Below are 22,852 nucleotides of genomic sequence, written 5' to 3' on the forward strand. Positions count from 1 at the left end.
CAGGGGCTAGACCCAAATCAAAGGGGAAAATGCATGTGCAGATCGACTAACTTAAGAGCTCTTCACTGTTGAATGAATGTTGCATAGGCAACTTTTGCGAAACTTTAGAGTCGGACTGACTGCTTACGACGCACGAATCGGACTTTGCTGCGAAATCTGAGGGAAATTTCGATTTCCGTCTGTGGCAGTCAAAAGTCTTTCAAATTGTACAGATATAGATATCTTTAAATATTAGTTGCATTATTATTCCTTTTTAAATACGCATAAAAAGTAATTATTAATTAGTGTTAAAATAAATAGCTAGTGGCATTAAAATTAGAGTCGACTTTGGCAGCGGCCTCATTTTACACAATTCAGCTTCCGACCAAGGCCATGAAAAATTTCACATGATTAACTTCATAACAATATAAAATAATAAAACAAATTAATAAAAAGTGATTTTCTACATTTGTTCTTCCGTTTTCCCCTCTAGTTACACTTCAGCCGAGGACGCTCACATGACATGCTGAATCCTGCACGAAAACTAACAAAAATACAATTATTCAAGGGGCTTCATTACATTCTTTTGGCATTTTGTGTTGTCTGCTTTTTGCCCATTACATTTTTGTTGCTTAAATTCTTAGGCGGATATATATGCTTTTATATTGAAAATAAATATTCAATCGCATCGTTTACTCACTACAAAATTTTCTGTAAATTCAAATTTCTCGTTTCTCAAGCATGTGCTATTACTTTAAACCGAGTGCCCACGTCCCAGTGTCCCACCCCCTATACCATAACCCTCGCCCATAAGTCCCTCCGTGAGCTATGGAAAGACCTCATGGTTGGTTCGAGTTATGGTTCGTAATGTTTCCATAGATGTCTTAATGCGCAATGTCGTAGAATAGTTTTTGTTCCGGCCAAACAGCGCCAAGCGCCCACTGGCCCGGAAACCGCTCCGCTCCGCTACGTTGCACTTAGATCACAAGCGCCATATCCTTTTTGTTGGGCAACTGCACCCGCTTGCCCTGCCAGAGCGAGTTGTGTATTGTGAAGGCGTCGATGGTGACGGTCAGATGCTTGGTGTGCACTTGCGAGAAGCATTTGCCCCCTGAGTTATATCTGCAAAGGGAAGATCGAGTTAGTGGATGCTCAGGCGTAAGGATGTCACGGTACCCACTTGAAGAACTTATCGAACATGACTTCGTCGACTTGACTAGGTCCGGTGCCGTACAGCTTGGTCACCTGGTCCCCGGACTCGGGCATGTAGCTGTAGAGGGCGCGGAACTGGCAGCCCGCATCGCGGAAGAGTACTAGGAAGTGTTTCGCCTCCGAGCGTGCTATCTTCTCGAGCACTTTCTGTTTGGCCTCACGGTTCACGGCGCCCGGAAATACGCAGTATTCGACGGCATTCAGTATAATGCCGCGATTGGATTTTGCCGCTGGTTGCTTGTAGAGTTTTGGACCTGTCAATGCAAATCGCCTCAGTTAGCGGAATGGTCAATCACGATGTGGATATTCTCTACTACTCGGAGGTCTCAATGGCAAGCTTTTATATATTAAATTCCTCCAATTGTCTTATTATCGAAATGCAGGCTACGTGCACTATGTGAGCTAGAACTTGGGCTCCAAAGTTAGAGCAAAGCTACGATGGATACGTGGGAGTACTTAGACTTGAATGCAAAATCATAAAGTAACAAAAAATATACATATATTACAAAAAAACCTCCTATTATATAGATGGCGGATGTTTTAAGTATTTTGAACTGAATATTGCCTAATTTAGTATCTTATGCAAATTATTTTTTGAAAATTGTGAAGCGGTTATTCGGGCCCATCTGGAGGGTTCGGTATTAGAAAGCTCTTTGGGTGTTGTGTTTTTCTACATTTATCACCGGGTAAACATTTGTCGGCTCTCGTTTGGTTATCGAAAGTCATGGATTTGACGGAACATGGGAGAGGAAAAACCAAGTGTTTTGGACTCTACAGACTGTCGCAGCCCTCTAGAACTCGCATAGCTATGTAGAACTCATACGTATGTCGAACAAAATCATATGGTGGAGTGGACAGAAGATGCATACGGATGCCAATTTAATGGAAAACGAGTGGAAATGAAATCAAACGAAAAATGTTTCAATGAAAATCATATCATATAGAATGAGGCGTTTCGAACATATTCGATCGTTATGTATGCGGGTGATGACCAAAGGGTGTATGGATTGGTGGATTGGATGTGATTATATAACTGAGGATATAACTTTTGAAGTGTTTTATGGTATGGTTTTTCTTGTTGTTGTTGTTGTTTGTTGTTGTAGTTTAATGTAGGCGAGAAATACAAACCCGAATATTCCATGTTAAAATTCGGAGTTAATGAGAAATCGCTGGATCCATCATCAAATCCGCGACGTTTCGATATCAAACCTGGCGGCAAAGAGCCCGGTCCAGAGGAGGATGGCATATGCCTACCTGAAGCGCCCATTCCAGGCGAGGGTGCGCGCCTCGGCGGTGTGGCGCGTCCCAGTCCCGAATCTGTGTCTAACCGGCAAGCAAGAGAGAGTCAATCAGCGGATCGGTCACATGCACAGCTCACAGTACACAGTACACAGCACACAGCACAGGCCCATGCAGGTCCATGCAGATGGTAGCCGTTCGATGTATGGGATGCATTTTGGTTAGTCACCAGACGCGAGCACCAGGGAGCACGGCGATGGGTGGCGAGCGGGCGAGCGATGATTTCGTTTTGAGTTGGTTAATAATTTGTTGAATTTTTTGTTGTTGTTAATTTCAAGATTTTGTTTTTGGTTTTTAGTCAAGGTTGATTTGAAAGAAAGAGAAATAAAAGAAGAGAATGTGTGCACAAAATTTAGTTAAGCCATTTCGTGGATCCTTCATTTAGAGATACTTAAAGCTAATTGATCAAGATCTGGTTTTGAATCGAACAGGTTTATAGATGAGTATATGGATGGATATTTGTGTGTGTGTGGAGTTGTATCTGTATGTGCATGAATGTGGGAGTTAGTTCACAAGAAATATGTATTTTTTTGCACAAAATGATTGAATTAAGCCCAGAACCTGTTGCGAATGGAAAAGCTGAAACCCTCAACCCTCACCCCGAAAAACGGCTGATACGAAAACAGGAGAAAAGCTTGAAGAGGGACCAGACAACCACCAACACCACCACCGCCACCGGATCAATAGAAACCGAATTGTCGCAGTCATAGCTCGCAAACGACGGTCAACACTTTTTCCCTTTGCTGTCTCGTCACTGACAAAACCGAAAAAGACCACGAAGACACGGTCTCTCACTGAGCAGAACACTTTTTGTCTCTTCGCTTGTGTTTCGGGTTTTCGGGTGAGCCCGACACACGATCGTGTCAAGCGCTCACAGCAAAAGTGTCTTTAGATGAGCAGAACCAAAAAAGTGTCTGAGTAAAGTGTTTTAGTTTTTTTTTCGTGTATATGTTTATTTATTCATGTTTTCCGCATCTTTTGGGCTATTGTATTGTAATATGTATATTTATTTGCAAAATTGGCAAACGAACATTTTCGTTTTGCTTTTCACGATTCATTTTAAGCTCCAATAGTCAAACCGTATAGAATTCAGAAAAATTGATAGTTGCCATAAGCATCACACGTACAAGCACGCATACATACGCAAGACAGGAGGAGGGGTATATCTGAGCAAATCACACGGACTCTGCGAAGCTATTTTACGGACCGCGTCCTGATCTACGACACGGAAGAAGGAGCAGAACATCACCAAATCACCGGAGGCGTCCCACAGGGCTCGGTCCTAGGGCCGATACTGTGGAACGTGATGTATGACGATATCCTGCGGCTTACATTACCGGAAGGGTGCACCCTGGTGGGCTTCGCCGACGACATAGCACTGGTGACAGTGTCGAAACACGTAAGAGACGTAGAGGAGAAAACCAACGTAGCAGTCGGGATGATAGTGGCCTGGCTCGCAGCCAACGGGCTAGCATTGGCGGAGAAGAAGACGGAGGCTGTGCTAATGAGCAGCAGAAAAAAGGTCGAGCAGGCATGCGTGAGAGTCGGTAGCACGATCATCAGGACCAAGCCTGCGCTAAAGTACCTAGGGGTAATGATGGACCAGAGGCTGAACTTCAAGGCCCACCTGGAATACGCCAGCGCAAAGGCGACTGCAGCAACGGCGGGCATAAGCAGGATGATGGCCAATACAGGGGGACCACGGCAGCGTAGCAGGCAGCTCATCGCTGGGGTGGTCACCTCCATAATCTTATATGGATCAGCAGTGTGGGCACCAGCAATGATGGTTTCCACATACAGCAGAGACTGCAGAAGCGCATACCGACGCTGTGCCCTGAGGGTTACATGCTGCTTCCGGACGGTGTCTGAAGACGCCGCACTTATTGTGGCAGGCATGGTCCCACTGGATCTCCTGGCAGCTGAGCGGCAGAGCGGAGTGGAGGTAGCCAGCGAGCGGCGAGAGCGCACTATAGCCCAGTGGCAACGGCGCTGGGACCAAGCGGCAAAAGGGAGGTGGACCAGACGTCTCCTTCCCCAGCTTAGCCCATGGCTGCGAAGAAGGCACGGCCAAATGGACCATTATTTGGGTCAACTGCTGACGGGGCATGGCTGCTTCAAGCAGTACCTGCATCGCTTTAGGCATGCTGAAGACCCGTATTGCAGCTGCTGCGGGCCTGGAGTCGACGAGGATGCAGAGCACGTCTTATTTGTATGCCCCGCTTCTCGCAAGAACGAACGAGGCTAGGGGAGACGCTTGCAGAAGTGAGTGTGGACACCCTCACCGACCAGATGCTAGCCGATGAGCAATCTTGGAACGCGGTCGCCTACATGGCAGCAAGCGTGATCAAGGAGCTGCGCAGGCTGGAGCGAAGCCGGACAAACTAAGCCAGAAAGATGACCCCACAGCCCGCACCGCGAAGTAATGTTTAGCGGCAGTCCCGCGGGAGCGGACCCCCCCCCCCCACCCCCCCCCCCCCCCAACCAAGCCATAATTGTTATTTTATAATAAATATAAATTGTTTTCCCAATAAAAAAAAAAAACGAGGGGGAACGTTGTGAGTTGCTGCGGACACCGCAACTCTACGGTTATACCCGATACTAAGTCAGTATGGCTCTCCTCCGGCAGACGCCGCTAATATTAAACGACACGACAAAGAGTGCGTGCGAGAGAGACAGAAAATCAGTCTGAGCGTGACGTCGGGCGCTGCGTAGCCAGTGCAAATTGATTTGCTCCTTTTGGCTATTATCTGATCTGGTCCAGATTCAGCAATCTGATAGATATGGTCGTTATCTATGATTCTGCGTTTTTATTTTTCACAAATGTGCAATATTGTGAATGCAACAGATTTTCGCCCTTTGTGGGGGCGGAAGGGGTGGGGCGAAATTCTAAGATATACGTTTTATCGTGAGATCTAACAGAAGTGCGGATACCAAATTTGGTTACTCTAGCCTTAATAGTCTCTGAGATTTGTGGATGCCCCAGATTTTCGTCCTTTGCGGGGGCGGAAGGGGGTGTGGCGAAATTTGGACACGAAACGGTCAAGGTCCGATATCACAGGAGTGTGGATACCAAATTTGGTTGCTTTGGGTTTTATAGGTTCTGAGATCCTTGAACTCATATTTTGCAATTGGCAAAACCGACCATGAAACCTGTGTGTTAGAGAGAGACAGAGCGAGAAAGAATGAAATTGTTTTCTTGATTCTGGCTATAATAATTATACGATCTGGTTGAGATCTTACATTCTAAAACATACAGTCATCCTCTACGATTCTGCGTTTTTCGTTTTATCGTATCTTTAAAAATGTGGATGCCACAGATTTTCGTCCTTTGTGGGGGCGGAAGTGGGCGGCGCGAAGTTTTGAAATATTTTTGTAGCAGTGACATATCACAGAAGTCTGGATCCAAAACATCGTTGCTCTAGCTCTTATAGTCTTTGAGCACTAGGCGCTGAAGGGGACGGACAGACGGACGGACGGACAGACGGACAGACAGACATGGCTCAATCGACTCGGCTATTGATGCTGATCAAGAATATATATATGTACTTTATGGGGTCGGAAACGATTCCTTCTGGACGTTACACACATCCACTTTTACCACAAATCTAATATACCCCAATACTCATTTTGAGTATCGGGTATAAAAAACATACGCAAGACACTTTGTTCGTTCACTCGCGACAAGATGCTCAGTGAAAAACAGGAACAAAAGAGAAGTGAAAAAATCGGTCTTTGCTTGAGCGAAGAGCGAGTTGAGCAAAAACAGATTTGATCGGGTCTTTTCTCAATGTGTCCGTCAATGAGAGGTTTTTATCAGACACGCCGAAAGTGTCAACAGTTATTTGCGAGCTATGGTCGCAGTGAAAAACTATGCAAAATGAAACCAGAAATATAATCAAATCAAATCAATTATAATGAAAGATAACTTTAAAAATCTCACACAGACAAACATAGAATAAATACCAACGGAAAATGTTTAAGGATTACTTATGCAAAGATCGCACCACCAAAGAAAAGATCCAAAGTACAGGTTAAACCAAAAAGGAAAGGAAACCACTAGAAGAATACTCAAAATGAATAGAGGATAAGAAGCATACAGATAGATTGATACAGATACGTAATGGGGATAGGATAGGATTGGATAGAGTAGAGTATACAGTATACAGTATATGGTATAGGGAGGAAAGAAAGCAGCTTGATTTCAGTTGTACTGTAGCTGTGGAACGCTTCTTACCGCACAGATTCATTAGCGAATTGGACTTTTGGCCCCGGAAATTAAGTGTGCTCCCCTTAGCGACGGAGATACGCGACAGAGTGCGGCCCCGCTCGACGGCTGCTGGCTCTGCAAGTAGGTCAGGTCCGACAGGGATATGCCGAGTGGTGCATCATTATACAGTTTCAACAAAAATATATGTAGATCTCCTTTCGCAATGGATGGACACAAAATGAGGTACAGGCAAAAATATCGTAAATCAAACTTAAGGCGCCTCGACCCACCCAAAACCATAAAAATCAAAGGTATCATAAATTCTCAGGCCCAACTAAGGTGTAGTGTAAATTGTAGTGTAATGCACACGCGGCCCCGTGTGCATTCGGTAGCATCCTGGCATTAGTTGGCATTTTGGCATTGCATTTTATTAGTTGAGTTGTGGATGCAGTTACTCATAAGCTGGAGGAAGTGTGTGAATCCGATAAGTCAGTAGGAACCAATAAATTATAATCGAATTAATCAAAGGCTAAACCAAATGTATGCACGCGACGGGCATTCATTTGTCGTTGTTATTGTGTTTTGCGTGTTTAAATACGATATTTGAGGAAATCAAAAGAATAAAAATTAAACGAACGAGAGAACTACGTAATTAGGTGTGTGTTATACCCATCACCAACCTCTGGAAGTTTTATAGGATCCCCGTCGCCCAATCGGAGTGGAACTTGTACTGGGATAATCATCGGGTGACTCTGTTTGAACGAGATTAGTGGTTATTATACCTTATCAAGATATATATCATAGTTAATTCTAGTTTTGAATGCGTGCACATTAAATTATTAAAAAACGAGGGGGAACGTTGTGAGTTGCTGCGGACACCGCAACTCTACGGTTATACCCGATACTAAGTCAGTATAACTCTCCTCCGGCAGACGCCGCTAATATTAAACGACACGACAAAGAGTGCGTGCGAGAGAGACAGAAAATCAGTCTGAGCGTCACGTCGGGCGCTGCGTAGCCACTGCAAATTGTTTTGTTCCTATTGGCTATAAAAATGATCTGATCTGATCCAGATTCAGCAATCTGATAGATATGGTCATTATCAATCGACTCGGCTATTGATGCTGATCAAGAATATATATACTTTATGGGGTCGGAAACGATTCCTTCTGGACGTTACACACATCCGCTTTTACCACAAATCTAATATACCCCAATACTCATTTTGAGTATCGGGTATAAAAAAAAAAAAGAAAACAGAATGGAACGCCCTTCTACCATTAAATATAAATCTGATAATAATACATGCTTAGTTTAAACTAGGGAATCACAATGAAAAATGATAGGATACAATGCGATAAAGAAGGTTACAAGTAACATACAAATTACCTTTCACTGTGAAGGAGTCTTGCGAGCCCCTGTAATAATCTCTTTTCATTGAATTTGAGCTTAGTTGACCGTAGCCTAAGCAAATTCGAAACGAAAACAAAAGTTCAACAAATTAGCAAAGGGCAAACAAGGATAATAACATAATCACAGCTAAACAGGGCGGTTGACACAAATAAATCAAGAGAAAACTGAAATCGTGTGATCTGGAGGAGGAAGAGAGGGTTCGACAGGCCGAACACCAGCCACAGAACTTGGTACTTGGGAGTGCAAGTGCTGCTTCCGTTTCAGCAGCCTTCTGCTCACCGGTTAGATTCGAGCTGGAGCCCTTCTTGCCCCGACTAGAGATGCTCGAAGCCTCACTGATGTCCACACTGGCATCGTCCACATGAATGGTCTTGGGCCTGGGACGTGTCGTGCGCTGCTGCCGGAGTCGCGGGTTCGTTGCACTAGATGACTGGGGTTGCAGTTTCACATGCAGATCGGGCCGATCCAGGGTTTTACCCTTTTCAAAAGAAGAAAGCAATGATTTGCTGGCCAACTATATTCCGTAGGTAGCTTACCTCTCGTTCGGCCTCTTCGATGGCTTTCTTGAGTCTATGCTGTTCCAATATGGCCGCTCGTCGCGCCATTTGATCCTCCTTCTTGCGTGCGCGCTCCTCCTCCTTCTCCCGCTCCTTTTCCCGCTTCTGCGAGGCCTCGATCTCCTTGCGTGCCTTGGCCTCCTCCTGCTGCTGACGCCGCTGCAGGGACAGCAGCATGACCTTCTCTTTTCTTCGCTCCATTTCATCCACAGACTCCTGCGTGGAAGGAAGAATACAGAATATTATAAGACCCCACTTCTACATGGATTGCAGTGTACTCTTACCGGATCTAGGTTGGTGGCGTCGGCTCCAACCACCAGCGCCTTGTTCTTGGCCGCCTCGGCACTGTTGTTGCTCTGCTGGATTCGCGTGGGTGACATGGGCTGCTGCTGCATGGGCTGTGGGTGTGGCTCGTGGCCAAATGGATCCGAGCCCGATACGGCCAGATGGCGTAGTTGGATGGGCGCCTCGTCCGTGTACTTGTTGTAGGTGGCGTTGCCGGGCGATTTGACACTGTTGGAGTGGTTGAGGCCGTGGATGCTGTGCCTGTTGGCCCCTGCTGACTTGTGGCCATCCTCGCTGCCGTTGTTGTTATTGTTGTTGTGCAGTTGACTTAGGGACTCCCGTTTGAGCAGAGTCTGGTGGTCCACGCTGTCCCTGTCCCTGTCCCGGCTGCTGCTGTCGCCCAACGGAAGGGCCTCCTTCTTGGGCGAGCGCTTGGCGCGCAGCGGCGGCTTGGGCCGCTTGGGCTGGTCGTCGTCGAAGGAGATGTAGAAGCCCTTCTCAGCCGGCTGATCCTCGCTGTCGCGCGGGTCCTGGAAACTGTTGGCCTGAATGGAGGGGCGCGAGGGCGAGGGTATGCGGTAGGTGAGATTGCCGCTGGTGATGTTCAGCTTGTTGGAAATCATCTCGCCGCTGTCGTAGTCCTCCGAGCTACTGCCCCTTCCGCCTTGCAGACGCTGCTGCTGCTGCTGCAGTTGCATTTGCTGCTGGTGATGTTGCTGTTGCTGCTGAAGCACAAAGTCCGAGATGCGTGTGGCCTGCATGGACTCGATGATATTGCGCTCCACCTCGTCCACATCCTCCTCGTCGCCAATGAAGCAAATGCTCTGCGGTGCCATCATGTCCTCCTGCTGCATGGCCATACTCATGGTCTGCGGCTGGTGCTGGGACTTGGGCGAGCGATTGTCGCGCAGATTGGTCAGTGACTGCTGTCTCTGCACCCCGTTGGCCCCCCACCCAACTGGCGCTGCGAGTGTTGCGGCGAGGCCTGCACCTGGAACAGATGCTGGAGTTCGCCGCCGCCGCCACCTCCAGCACCTCCTCCACCGTTCTGGGGCAGCATAAAGCTGCCCTGCGCCACTCCTCCCGCGCTGGAGGGAGGCCTGTTCATCCAGGGCTGCTGGGCCTTCTTCTGCTGCTGGTGGTGCTGTTGCTGCTGCTGCTGTGACTGCCACGCATTCACATCCACCATCGGCTGCTGTATCTGTTGCTGCTGCTCGTAGGTGGCGGCTGCTGCTGAGTGCGCCCAGGTGCGGCGCTGGGGATGGACCTGTGGCTGTGGCTGTGCCTGTGGCGAAGACTCATGCAGGTAGAAGTGGTTCGTGGGCTGGCCATAGTCATCGAAGACCACACTGCTCCTGTACTGCGGAGGAGCAGCCGACCCGTAGTGCGGCGAGTGATTGTTGTAGGGCGCTCCGTTGTCGCTGTAGATGCTCTGCGGCTGGTAGTGGGAGGGCTGCGGCGGCGACATGTACTGGCCGTGCTCATTGACGAACTGCATCGGCTGGGGCATGGCCATGGGCTGCTGCTGCTGGTGTTGCTGCTGATGTTGTTGCTGATGGTAGGGATCGCGGCTGGGCGGACAGGAGCTGTACGCACTGACTCGGGCATTGTAGGCCTGCGGAAGATGCGGCGATGAGCCAAAGCTTTGCTGCATGGGTCTCTGCTGCTGCTGGTAGTGGTGGTCAGACAGATTCTGCTGCGACCCATACGTCTGTTGCTGCTGGATGATGCGGTTAGTGGGTGGGGTGCAAGCGTAGTGGAAGCGCATCCGGAACGAGAACAGAGAACAAAATGGGTTAATCTATAGCAGCAGAGGGTTGTTTGCAGGGGGAGGCTGCTGCTCTCCGCCCCCTAGTTAATGGGCGATGCAACGACGGGAGGCGGGGATGTGTGTGGCTGTATAGATGGATGGATGGATCCTTTACCTGGTTCAGCATATTGGCTATTTGCTGGGCCTGCAGGAGCTGCTGCGCCTGCAGGTGCTGGGCCTGCATCTGGCTCTGCTGCGTGGCCAGGCGGTGGATATCCTGCTGGATATCCTGCAGATTCATGTTCATGATGGCGATGCTTTGCTGCACGTTCCACATCCATTCCGCGAGCGTTTGTTAATTGTTCAGTGTGGTTCAGTGGGTGCGTGTTAGTGTAAGGCGTTGTGGGCGTGGGCATGTGAGTGTATGCGTGTGAGTATGTTGGAATGTTGAAGCAGACACACAGATACACAGAGAATGGCGGAAAGTGGCGGAAAAGAGAGACACACAGGCGTTAGACATTAATATTTCTGGTTGCACGGGTAGCACGAGTTAGGAGACGTTGAGATGGGGACAGGGGGGGGAATGGTTATGGCCGCATTTTGTGATTACCTCACCCACCTGGTACTTGTCCAAGTCAACGCGATCCATGTCCGGCGTGCGCTTCGATTCATTGCTCATGGTTTCCCACTTCATAACCTCCGGACAAGATTCCAGATCCTCCTAATCAGAATTCACAGATATTAATATTGAGTAAGCAATCGAGTCGAGGCCTACCTTCTCCTGGTGCCTGAGCAGGGCCATTTCGATCTTCCGCTTGTCCTGCTCGATGCGACGACGCTTCTCCTCCAGCTTCATGCGTATGGTGGACAGCTTGGTGGCGTTCTCCAGCGAGTGCATGTCCTCATCGCCCACGTCCAGCTGCCAGGCTGCGGGGCTCGCTGGCATGCTGATGGTGGAGGACTTGCGCACTGGGGTGGTCTCCGGATCGTAGGCACTGGAGCGGGCATCGTTGTAGGTGTCCGCCACGCTGTGGCTGTAGTCTTTGTCGCTGGAACGTTGCTTGTTCCGTGCCTGTGGCAAGGGGCTGCTCGCATTCGATAGATTGTGAGCCGACACCGTGGGCACATTGTCGACACTGTCAAAAGCGAGAGGGCTATGCTACAGAGGCTGCTGCCTGTAAATATTTATGCTGGTAGCCTACCTCGCCTGCCGACGCATTGAATACTTCTCCGTCTCGCGGTCCTGCTTCTCCGAGCCCGAATCCGTGTCGTAGCCAAGCTGCAGCGTGCCCCGGGCATCGGCAATGGAGGAGCGCACGGCCACAGCGGGTTCAGCTGAAACGGAATCAATCTCGTTCAATCAATGGAATTCTCGGGGAACACTCCTCTCAGTTTCACACACCTATGCTGGTGTTGGACAACTTCCGCTCCCTGTCCCTGTCTCGGTCCCGTTCGCGATCGCGATCGAATCTGCCTCCCAGCGTGTTCAGCTGATCCTGGGAGCCGCCAAAGTTCTCGATGGTCAGCTGGGAGTCCTCGCTGGAGGAGTTCCTGCGCGAGCGACGCCCTGAAACGGCATTTAAAAAGAGCATTAGTTTGCTTCCAGCAGATCGCTCTCAACGCTGATGGACATAGGAAGGGGACAGACAGGGGGGCAACGTAAGCATAATGGATAACACAAACTAAATGGCATTCTACTGGACTACGAAGAAGCACTATCGACAGACAGTTGCAACAGTTGTTGTGTGGCTCATACCTGCAAAGCTTGGCCGACGGCTTTGTTCCCAGTTACTCGGTCGACCCGCAGCGACAAAATCGCCTTGAGAGCAAAAATTAAACAAATATAAATTCCAAATTAAATCAAAATGTGTAAAATCAACCAAAAATCAATCAAGTTATCCAATGAACTCAAGTAAAATAAAGAATAAGGCTTTTATGTGGCACTAAAGAGAGATGGTGAGGCCAACAGGTCGTTGAGGATACTATAATGTTGCTTAGTTTGATTTGATTGTTTGATGAGTTCTAGGCCCCAGTACTCTCTAGTGGCCACATACAAGACATCCAAGTCTCGGGAAGAACGAAAAACAAGAGTCAAACAATAACTGAAGCGAACTGGAAGAAGCGGGCAGGGGCAAGCAAACCTCTCTCATCCGCCTTGGACTCGACGTTGGTCTTTTCTTTAGCCTGACGCAAGCGAGCCGGAACCAAGGGCTCCTGCTGCTGCTGCTGTTGCTGCTGTAGCTGTTGCTGTAGCTGCGACTGCTGCTGCTGGTGGAACTGTTGCTGCTGGGGTGGTGTTGCTGCTGCTGCGAGTGCATGGATGAGAGTGTGGTGATGCCACGCGACTTGTGCACGACGAAGACTGCACACATTCAAGATGAGTAGCGAGCGGGGCAGGCAGGCGTTGGCAGTGAGCATGTGTGGGTTTCGGTTTGGGGGGGGGGGGGGGGGGATGAAAAAGAACAAAATTAAAAATTTAAATTAGAATCTAAAACCAATAAATGCTTTCTGTATTCTGTATTTTTCTGAAGTGCATTTTAAACGTAAAATTAAATACAAACAATAATCTACTAAAAATAAAAATAATTCAATAGAAATTACCTTCGCTTTGATTACCATCGAAATGATTCGAATTTGCTTGAACAACCGTCTCTTGGTGTTGTTCTTGTTGTTGCTGTTGGTGTTCGTTTGGCGGGGTGGATCTGCGATTTAAGCCGCCGCTGAATGAATTCGAATGCGGAACTAAAAATACCCCAACAAAAATGGAATACAAAAAGAAAATAAGAAATATATAAAGCTTTCCGTTTAAGCAATGAGACACCAACAGGTAAATGAACTGAATATTTCCCATTGGTGGGTGGTTATTCAATAAGTTGGGGGTTGCGTTTAGAAGCGGGCAAAAGCATACACATGGGTGAATTTCAGTCCGAGGATGGTATGAGAATATTATAAAGAACTCCCCCCACTCGAATGACCCCACACCAGGGCAGTCCAGCAACAACAGCAGCCCTTATCAATGATCCGTGTCATGCACACGACATGTATGTTGCTTTTTTTGCTCTTTTGCAGCATTCGCTGCGATGAAAGCAGCTCCCATTTTGGGTTTCTATCTACAGTTCAAAAGTGTTGGGTATTTCTCGTCCCAGTATGGTTTGAAAGATGCTTCTGTCAGTCCAAGTGCTCAGTGAATAAAATATGTCTTAGTGCATATCCCCTATATGTTGATTGTTCAGATGAATTGTGCTCTCATTATAGACAAACTAATGAAGCTTCAGTTTCGGTGTGCAGCTGGTGTGACAAGACAATGAGGTGTACCTTAGATCTTAAGCTACATCTAAATGGTAGTTATATTAATTTCTGGTGGGGAAAAACATTGACAAACGAGATCAATGGAGGCAAACAAACAAACAAACGACGGACGAACAGAATGTGTGGGCAGCAGAACAAGCAAACAAACAACAAACAAATGGAAACAACACATTCATGAGAAACCAGAGGGGGGTATAAACGGGTATAAGCAGGAAGTATTTGGAGTACACAGAAAATGCTCGCAAAAAAGTTTGATTGAAAATTTGAAGTAAACCTTGAAATGGCGGCCGATTCGAGGGCGAGCCAACGGGCGGCTGGTCGAGATCGCTGCGGAGATCGGGTATGGGCATAACGGGCTGCATTGTGAGGCCCCGTCGGTGGCAGATTCCGTGCTCATTGGCGCCCAAGGTGCGACGGGCGATGACATCTACGGTGTGGAGAGTGGCGTCGGGTGGAGCAGAGGGTGGAGATCGAGAAATACATTGCATGTGGCACGTTGTTGCACGTTATACATAGTATGTGTGTGTGTGTTGTGAGTGTGTTTGTGAGTGTTGTGTGTGGTTAGGACCCAAGTTATCGGTAGATTGTTTTGCGGTTTACAAGTGGCAAGAGAGGAAGCGTTTTTTATTGTTGCACATAAACAAAGAAAAAGAGAATCAAGTACAGAAGATTGTTTGATTGTCATTAATGCTGTTCAATTTTGGATTGGCGATATTTTCGTATCCACAGCTGCCACTTTGGGGGTTTAATAAATGCCTTTCAGTGGCATGTGGAAAGTGGCAACCGTTGATATTTGACTACATTTTTGCATTGATTTCTAAATGGGGGGAGGCTGGTGGTGGGCAATGATGAGAATTATATAGTGTTATGATGTGATAATTTCTGGGTGGATTGTTTTGTGGTTTCTAGAATTTCCATTGCGGCAGCGGATGATGAACCGCAGCGGAACCGCAGCAAGAGAGACTTTGCTGTAATTTGTTTGGTCTTGCAAATATATCTTTTCCTAACAGGTGGGTATCTGTGGTGGGATCTTGATTGTGGTTCAATCATTTGTAGCGGGAACTCTACGAGCTGTGAAGCATTTCCTTCCTTCCTTCCTTCTGTTGACCAATTCGGGCATAAACGAATAGCATAATCAATAGGTAAACGAAGACAAAACAAAAGGCAAACGAAGAGAGCGAAGGATACGTTCAGAAGAACAGACAAGAATGCATGCCCCGGACTGATACTGAGTTTAATATACATTTGGCAGGCCAATCTTTGGACGGGGGAGGATTCGGGTAGATGCGATGCGGTGCAGCGTTTTGGGTTTAGGGATAGATATATGCATGTAGATTGAGGGAGGCCTCTCCACTTACCCTGACCATCCATGCCCGGGTAGCAGACACTCTTCGCCGGATGTATCTCGAACAGATTGAACAGATCCGTGAGCAGCAGTACCAGATTCAGTTTCATCGATCTGCAAGGCAAAATGGTGTACATTAAATGGCCATTCTTGTGGTTGGTTTTAGTAGGTTTAGGCACGGTACCCCCTCATGAAGGTCTCGGGCGTCATGTGGAAGACGCCATATGGCAGATGCTTTTGTGAGAAATTGCTCACGAGCAGGATATTGTGTATGGAGTCCTCGACAGCCGGCAGATAGTTGATGCGCACCATCGTCCAGGGCACCACCTTGGGGCAGTAGTAGGCGATGAGCAGCGCCAGGCAGATGCCATCGCACAGATCCTGGAAGTCCCTCACTGGCGGTATGTCCGGCGTCTGCAGACGCGTGCCCTGCAAAACGGAATTCAATCAACAAATCCTTTATGAACGAAGAGAGCCACTCACATTCTCATCGGGCAGCCCTGTCTCCACCTCCTTGATGATGCGCTTCTTCAGAGCGGCACAGGCATGCGAAATCCAAACCAGCAGAGCTTGCTCATACGTTTGGCCAGGAGGCGTCTGGTAATTGCTGCCAGATATTCTGAAAGTCAAAACGAAACCCCGTTAGAAAGCCCAAAGCCAGGAGGTGTTAGCGCTCACCTTCTGATGGCCGACATGATGCGGTCACCCGATGATATCTCCTTGGCATACAAAACCATCAGCGACTCTATCACAGACATGTGGGCGTTCTGCAAAGAGGGAGGCATTAGAGGAGGTTCCCTCAATCATTCTGGTGGCCTGGGAATCAAAATTCGCAACGGATTCGTTTGAATTAATACCGTTTCGGTAATGGGCATGTCCGAGGACTCGGCCACCGGGACACCCTTGCGCGCTAGCGTCTGTATTATTGACCAGTGATTCAAGCTTTGGTAGTTGGGATCTGAGTACAGATTGGACAACGTCTGGCAGTACAGCGTGGCGTTGCCCAGCTCCACAATGATCTGGGGCTTGAGGCGCTCCTGATTCTCATGGTCGCGATAGAAGGGCTCCTTCAGGTTGTCCGGCACGCGATTGTTGAAGGCCTTCGAGAGCAGCCACTTGACGGAAGCTCGATGACGAGCCTGTGCCTGTGCCAGAAATATTGTGATAATGTGAGAACAAAGTTGGTCAGTCATTCCTTCAGTCCTCCCCCCGAAATCTCTCAATCTACGGCTGGGCGGGCACCTAAGGGGCCCCAGGCTCCATCCCAAAGCCAAGGCCAAGTTGTGCCGCTGTAATCAATGCATTATAACTGCATCTTCGGTGTGTGGAATGACGCCGCTCTGCCTGGCAATTAACTAGCGCACTCTTAAGTGCCTTTTGTATCTATAGCTTGCTGTGCCTGTTGCTGCATCTGTATCTGTGTCTGCCATGCGTACAATCTTCAATATGAGTTCGATAAACCCGCTCGCGTTTGGCTTGGCGTGCGCCGACAGTCTCCGACCGCGTGCCCCTTCCTCTTCCTATTGTTTTGGGAGGGAAAGGAATGCCATGCCTGCTGCTGTTGCTTGCTTGGCTGAATGGATGATGATGGTCACTCAGCATGAAATACGATCCATCTTGTCCGGCCAGTCTTGGCCGTGGTCTCCTCTTTTCTGTTCTCTTTTCCCCGTTCCGTTTTTAGAACCATCTCAAGTCAAGTGCTGCTGCAGTGCTTCTCGCCAAGCCAAGCCATTCCATTGCTGGTTGCACTCATAATCATAATTTTTGCTATTGCACAAAGAAGAACTTCATTCCGAAAGGCCTCTTCTGGCTCTAATTGAAACTGGGGAGGGCGCGGAAGGCAAAAGGCAATCGAAAATGAGTTCTCAAGAGGGAAACTGTCACAGATTCCGACCGAACAAGCAGGTTGTTCGAAGGCGAAGGGAAGCACATCCAAACATAAGTACAACGAGGGGGAACGTTGTGAGTTGCTGCGGACACCGCAACTCTACAGTTATACCCGATAATAAGTCAGTATGGCTCTCCTCCGGCAGACGCTGCTAATATTAAACGACACGACAAAGAGTGCGTGCGAGAGAGACAGAAAATCAGTCTGAGCGTGACGTCGGGCGCTGCGTAGCCACTGCAAATTGATTTCTTGCTTTTGGCTATAAAAATGATCTGATCTGATCCAGATTAAGCAATCTGACAGATCTGGTCGTTATCTATGATTCTGCGTTTTTAGTTTTCTCGAATGTGCAATATTGTGGATGCAACAGATTTTCGTCCTTTGTGGGGGCGGAAGGGGGTGGGGCGAAATTCTGAGATATACGTTTTATAGTGAGATCTAACAGAAGTGCGGATACCAAATTTGGTTACTCTAGCCTTAATAGTCTCTGAGATTTGTGGATGCCCCAGATTTTCGTCCTTTGCGGGGGCGGAAGGGGTGTGGCGAAATTTGGACACGAAACGGTCAAGGTCCGATATCACAGGAGTGTGGATACCAAATTTGGTTGCTCTGGCTCTTATAGGTTCTGAGATCCTTGAACTCATATTTTGCAATTGGCAAAACCGACCATGAAACCTGTGTGTTAGAGAGAGACAGAGCGAGAAAGAATGAAATTGTTTTCTTGATTCTGGCTATAATAATTATACGATCTGGTTGAGATCTTACATTCTAAAACATATAGTCATCCTCTACGATTCTGCGTTTTTGGTTTTATCGTATCTTTAAAAATGTGGATGCCACAGATTTTCGTCCTTTGTGGGGGCGTAAGTGGGCGGGGCGAAGTTTTGAAATATTTTTGTAGCAGTGACATATCACAGAAGTCTGGATACAAAACATCGTTGCTCTAGCTCTTATAGTCTTTGAGCACTAGGCGCTGAAGGGACGGACAGACGATCAGACGGACGGACGGACAGACGGACAGACAGACATGGCTCAACCGACTCGGCTATTGATGCTGATCAAGAATATATATACTTTATGGGGTCGGAAACGATTCCTTCTGGACGTTACACACATCCACTTTTACCACAAATCTAATATACCCCAATACTCATTTTGAGTATCTGGTATAAAAATGTCTCAATTTGAGTTATCTCTGGGTAAATACATATGGGACACATGTCCGCTTGTCTTGGACTGATAAGAATCGTGTGTAATTTGATTTAATTCTGATTTTCGGGCAGGAGAAACCTGTCTCCTTATCGCAGGGAATCCTCACTTGAGGCTAGGGAATAATGACAGTGTAAATAAATAGAGAAAAAATAGATTATTCTTGGCTACAGATAAGGAATCGGTAAAAATATACTTTTACAGTGCGTTTCGGTAGTATAGAGAAGAGGCGAGACGATAAATCGTAAACATCGAAGCGAAGCAAGATTGTCAAGAAATAACTAAAAGAAAAACTTATACAGATGGGTTTTCTTTTAACAGCAATATTCACACTTTTGTGGCCCACTGTGTAGCACCTTCACCTTCAGTGCTCTTTGAAGATTAATTTTGTGTCTGTCATTCCAAAGATCTGAAACGGGTTTTCCGAAAGAGTTCGACATGAATGAAGTCATAAATAACTGTGTCAGCAAACAAACCATTTTCTTGGCGGGCTGCGTCGAAGCATTCCTTTGTAGACCATTTGGGTGTCGGTCGGCAATTGTTTTGTCTCTGGGATTAAAAGCTCCATCAAATTCAGGGGGAACATTGCATTTTGATAGGCCACGATATTGGCGTAGGTCGTAGACCGTCCAGCTATGCGAATTGGTCAACAGGTGGAGGGAAAACCTGTTAGTCTGCCTGCTGCCTGCCAAGCAAGAGCCGTGCCCCACCCCCACCACCCAGACGCGAGAAACTGTCCAAAGCATAATTTGAATGGACAACGAAACGGAAAAACTCTAGCTGCACTTTGCAGATCCATTGTAAAAAGATGTGGATGGGGCTGGGAGCTGAAGCGAGATGTCTGAAACTCAAATTTCAAAAATAAAGGCCAGTGTAAACAATTCGAAGAAAAATTATAATAAATGGCTGGTTTGGTGGTGGTTTAGACGCCCACACATTGGATGAGTAAAGAGAGACGGAGGGCATATGCACACACACATACATAAGCATTTGCATTTATTTTTTGGAGCATACATAGCCATCCTTGTATCCATATGTTTGTAATAAAGTTTTTGTTATTTTTCTCCGTTTGTTTCAAATGTCACAAATGGAAATTGTGGTGGCATTTATGATTTCATTATCTGGCGTTTGCGTTTGATATTTGTTTTTGGCATTCCACAGACCGATAGCCGAATGCTACAACAGAGAGATTATAATTATAAGATCCCTCTGTTTTGAGAGATTATAATGCGTTAATTGCCGGTGGAACTGTGGAACTGGCAGGCACTGGTGCCAGTGGCCATTCGATAATCTGCGGCAACTTTCTACCCAGGGAGTTGGCCACAAAGAAGAAAAATGGTTCCATTTGGAGGCCCCCAAAAGCGTGAGCACACACGCAAGTGCCCCAACCTCGGCTAGGGTCTCTCCTCTCTCTCTCTCTCTCTTGCCCTGCCTTTCGCATGCGTAAGCCGTTTTTATACCCGATACTCAAAATGAGTATTGGGGTATATCAGATTTGTGGTAAAAGTCGATGTGTGTAACGTCCAGAAGGAATCGTTTCCGACCCCATAAAGTATATATATTCTGGATCAGCATCAATAGGCGAGTCGATTGAGCCCTGTCTGTCTGTCTGTCCGTCTGTCCGTCTGTCCGTCCGTCCGTCTGTCCGTCCCCTTCAGCGCCTAGTGCTCAAAGACTATAAGAGCTAGAGCAACGATGTTTTGGATCCAGACTTCTGTGATATGTCACTGCTACAAAAATATTTCAAAACTTCGCCCCGCCCACTTCCGCCCCCATAAAGGACGAAAATCTGTGGCATCCACAATATTGCACATTCGAGAAAACTAAAAACGCAGAATCATAGGTAACGACCATATCTATCAGATTGCTGAATGTGGATCAGATCAGATAATTTTTATAGCCAAAAGGAACAAATCAATTTGCAGTGGCTACGCAGCGCCCGACGTCACGCTCAGACTGATTTTCTGTCTCTCTCGCACGCAGTCTTTGTCGTGTCGTTCAATATTAGCGGCGTCTGCCGGAGGAGAGCCATACTGACTTAGTATCGGGTATAACCGTAGAGTTGCGGTGTCCGCAGCAACTCACAACGTTCCCCCTCGTTTGTTTTTGTTTTTAGCGATTAGGTCATGCAACAGCAGCTGCATTGTTTGCATTGGGATTCTACGAAAGAGTCATACGCTCTTCCGACTATGAGAATACTCTATATTCCAACTGGATTATGGACGATCTACTTGGAATGCAACAGGAATGAAAAACAAAAACAAATAATAGATATTCTGACTGTAGATCTGCTGTATTCTCGAAAACTGTGAGTGCCACTGCCACTTCTCGTACCCGTACCCTCCTTTATGAGTGGCGGATATCAAAACCAGTCAAATGTTAAGTAGGTGTCAGTCGCATATTAAAACGCTCGCCTGCCGGAGCGCGCGGACAAGTGGGAGCGTCGACGGCGACGGCGACTCGCATTACCTCACTCAGCGCACCATTTTGGCAAATAGAGTAGGTGGGAAGTAAACGCTGCTCTCCGCTCCACTCCACTCCTCTCCGCTCAGCCAACGCCGGAATGTTAATGAGTGCCGAGCCGCGATATTTAGTTTGTGTTTCTTCGAGTATGAGCATATTTTTATTAGTAACTATACACACACACACACACACGCACCGTCAAACAGGCACACACAATCGCCCCGGCTATGCGGGGGATTAGAGTAAAGGCTAAAAATATGTTTAACCTGTCGTATTTCCTGTGATTCGGCGGCATCCATGCTGACTGCTATATGCTGCTGCTGTTGATGCGGCGGCGACTGGAGGTGGTGCTGCTGCAGCTGCTGCTACAGCAGATGAGGGGAGATGACGGTGGATGACACTCCGGCTGGCTGTCCGACGCCCAGTCTCCGTTGCACTTGGCACTTCACTTTGCTCTCTCTGACACTCTCCGACACTCTGTCTCTCGCTCCACGCGCTTTTCCTTTTGTTATTTTCCACACTTTCCTATTACGCTGTCTTCGCTGTTGTGTTGTGTTTTTCTTTTGGTGGGACGACGCCTCTCTTGCGGAATTTTCACTTCAGCCTAGACAGAAAAACACAACGGAATAATTTGATTGGCATTTTAGCAACTCAACTGCATTTGAGATGAGGATTAATTGCGCACACGCATTGGCAGCGGCAGCAGTAAGCAGAAAACGATTTATTTAAGCAGCCAAAGACGGTGGAAAACTAGCAAAAGAAAAATGTGAATCATTCAGTGGGCGCACTAGGCAGTGGGCGGCAGTGCGTGGGCCGAAGGGGGCGGGTGGGGTTTCTTTGCTCCACAGTGCAGCAAATTGAAGCAGTGGGGCCATAACAGTCTGTAAGGCTTACAGTCGACTGTTGTCGGAGTTAGAGGCCTAAGATGCTGCATCAGCTGTTGCAATTTAGTCGCATAGGCGACACCCAGACGCACTTTTCAGCACGCAGGCAACGCGTTTCGATTAGTTAGTGTATAATTATAGCGGTGGCTTTTACAGTTTTTTGCAATTTGCAGGTTTTCCTGGCTCCGGCGACAGTAATAAATGAAAACATTTTTCTTTTGCTTGCTGTTGTTGTTTGTCTTGCTGTTTGCCTCTCTTTCGTTCGCGATGCGCTGCCAATACTGGTGCTGAGCACTGTTACTGTTGTGCTCTTCGCTCTCATTGGTGGGCACGGCGGATGGGGCGAGTGATGACCGAAAAAGCTGTGTATGTGTGAGTGGCCTACGCACATTTTTGCCTGATTCCGCCAGGATTTATATTCTCTTTGATATTCATATGCATTTCACACGATTCACGCTCACTTTCACTTAGTAAGTTACTATGTTTAATACTATAATTTAGCTTGAAATTAATTAAATCGCGAACAACTACCAGTTTCTTCTCTTCTTTTCGGACTTATCGATAAAATATATGGGCAACCCTCAGACATACCACACAGTGCTGCCAGATTTTGAGAGTCAAAATACGCTAGATTTCACAAAAATACAAGCTAGAACAAGCTAAAAATTAAAAAAGGCTGCAAAAATAGCAGCACATGGATATATACTTTTATAATTGTGTTATTATTTCATCCCATTCGCTATTGCTCCAATCGGTATATTTATCGCTGGAACGTATTAAATTTTAAATATTTCCCGGTAATTGGTAGTTGTGCCAACATTTGCCATGACGGCGCAATCGATATCCGTTAAATTTCAAAAGAATTTTAGTCCTATACATCAATCAATTAAATATTTCTAATATTTATATATTTATATTTCTTAAGTTTAATATTAAGTTAAAGGATTTAACGGTCATTTGGTTGCTAAGTTTGGTTTTAACGATATTCAATAGACTAAATACCCGTTCAATCCCAGCATTTGACCACGGTGGACTTAAAATTTTATTGTCAA

At 47.1% G+C, this 22,852-nt stretch overlaps 1 pseudogene; it reads right to left on the reverse strand.

Annotated features, from left to right (window-relative positions):
* Positions 1-219: 219 nt before the first annotated feature.
* Positions 220-22,360, reverse strand: LOC117185958 (annotated as a pseudogene).
* Positions 22,361-22,852: the final 492 nt, after the last annotated feature.

This window comes from Drosophila miranda, assembly GCF_003369915.1.
Source record: "Drosophila miranda strain MSH22 chromosome Y unlocalized genomic scaffold, D.miranda_PacBio2.1 Contig_Y5_pilon, whole genome shotgun sequence".
Lineage (NCBI taxonomy): Eukaryota > Metazoa > Arthropoda > Insecta > Diptera > Drosophilidae > Drosophila > Drosophila miranda.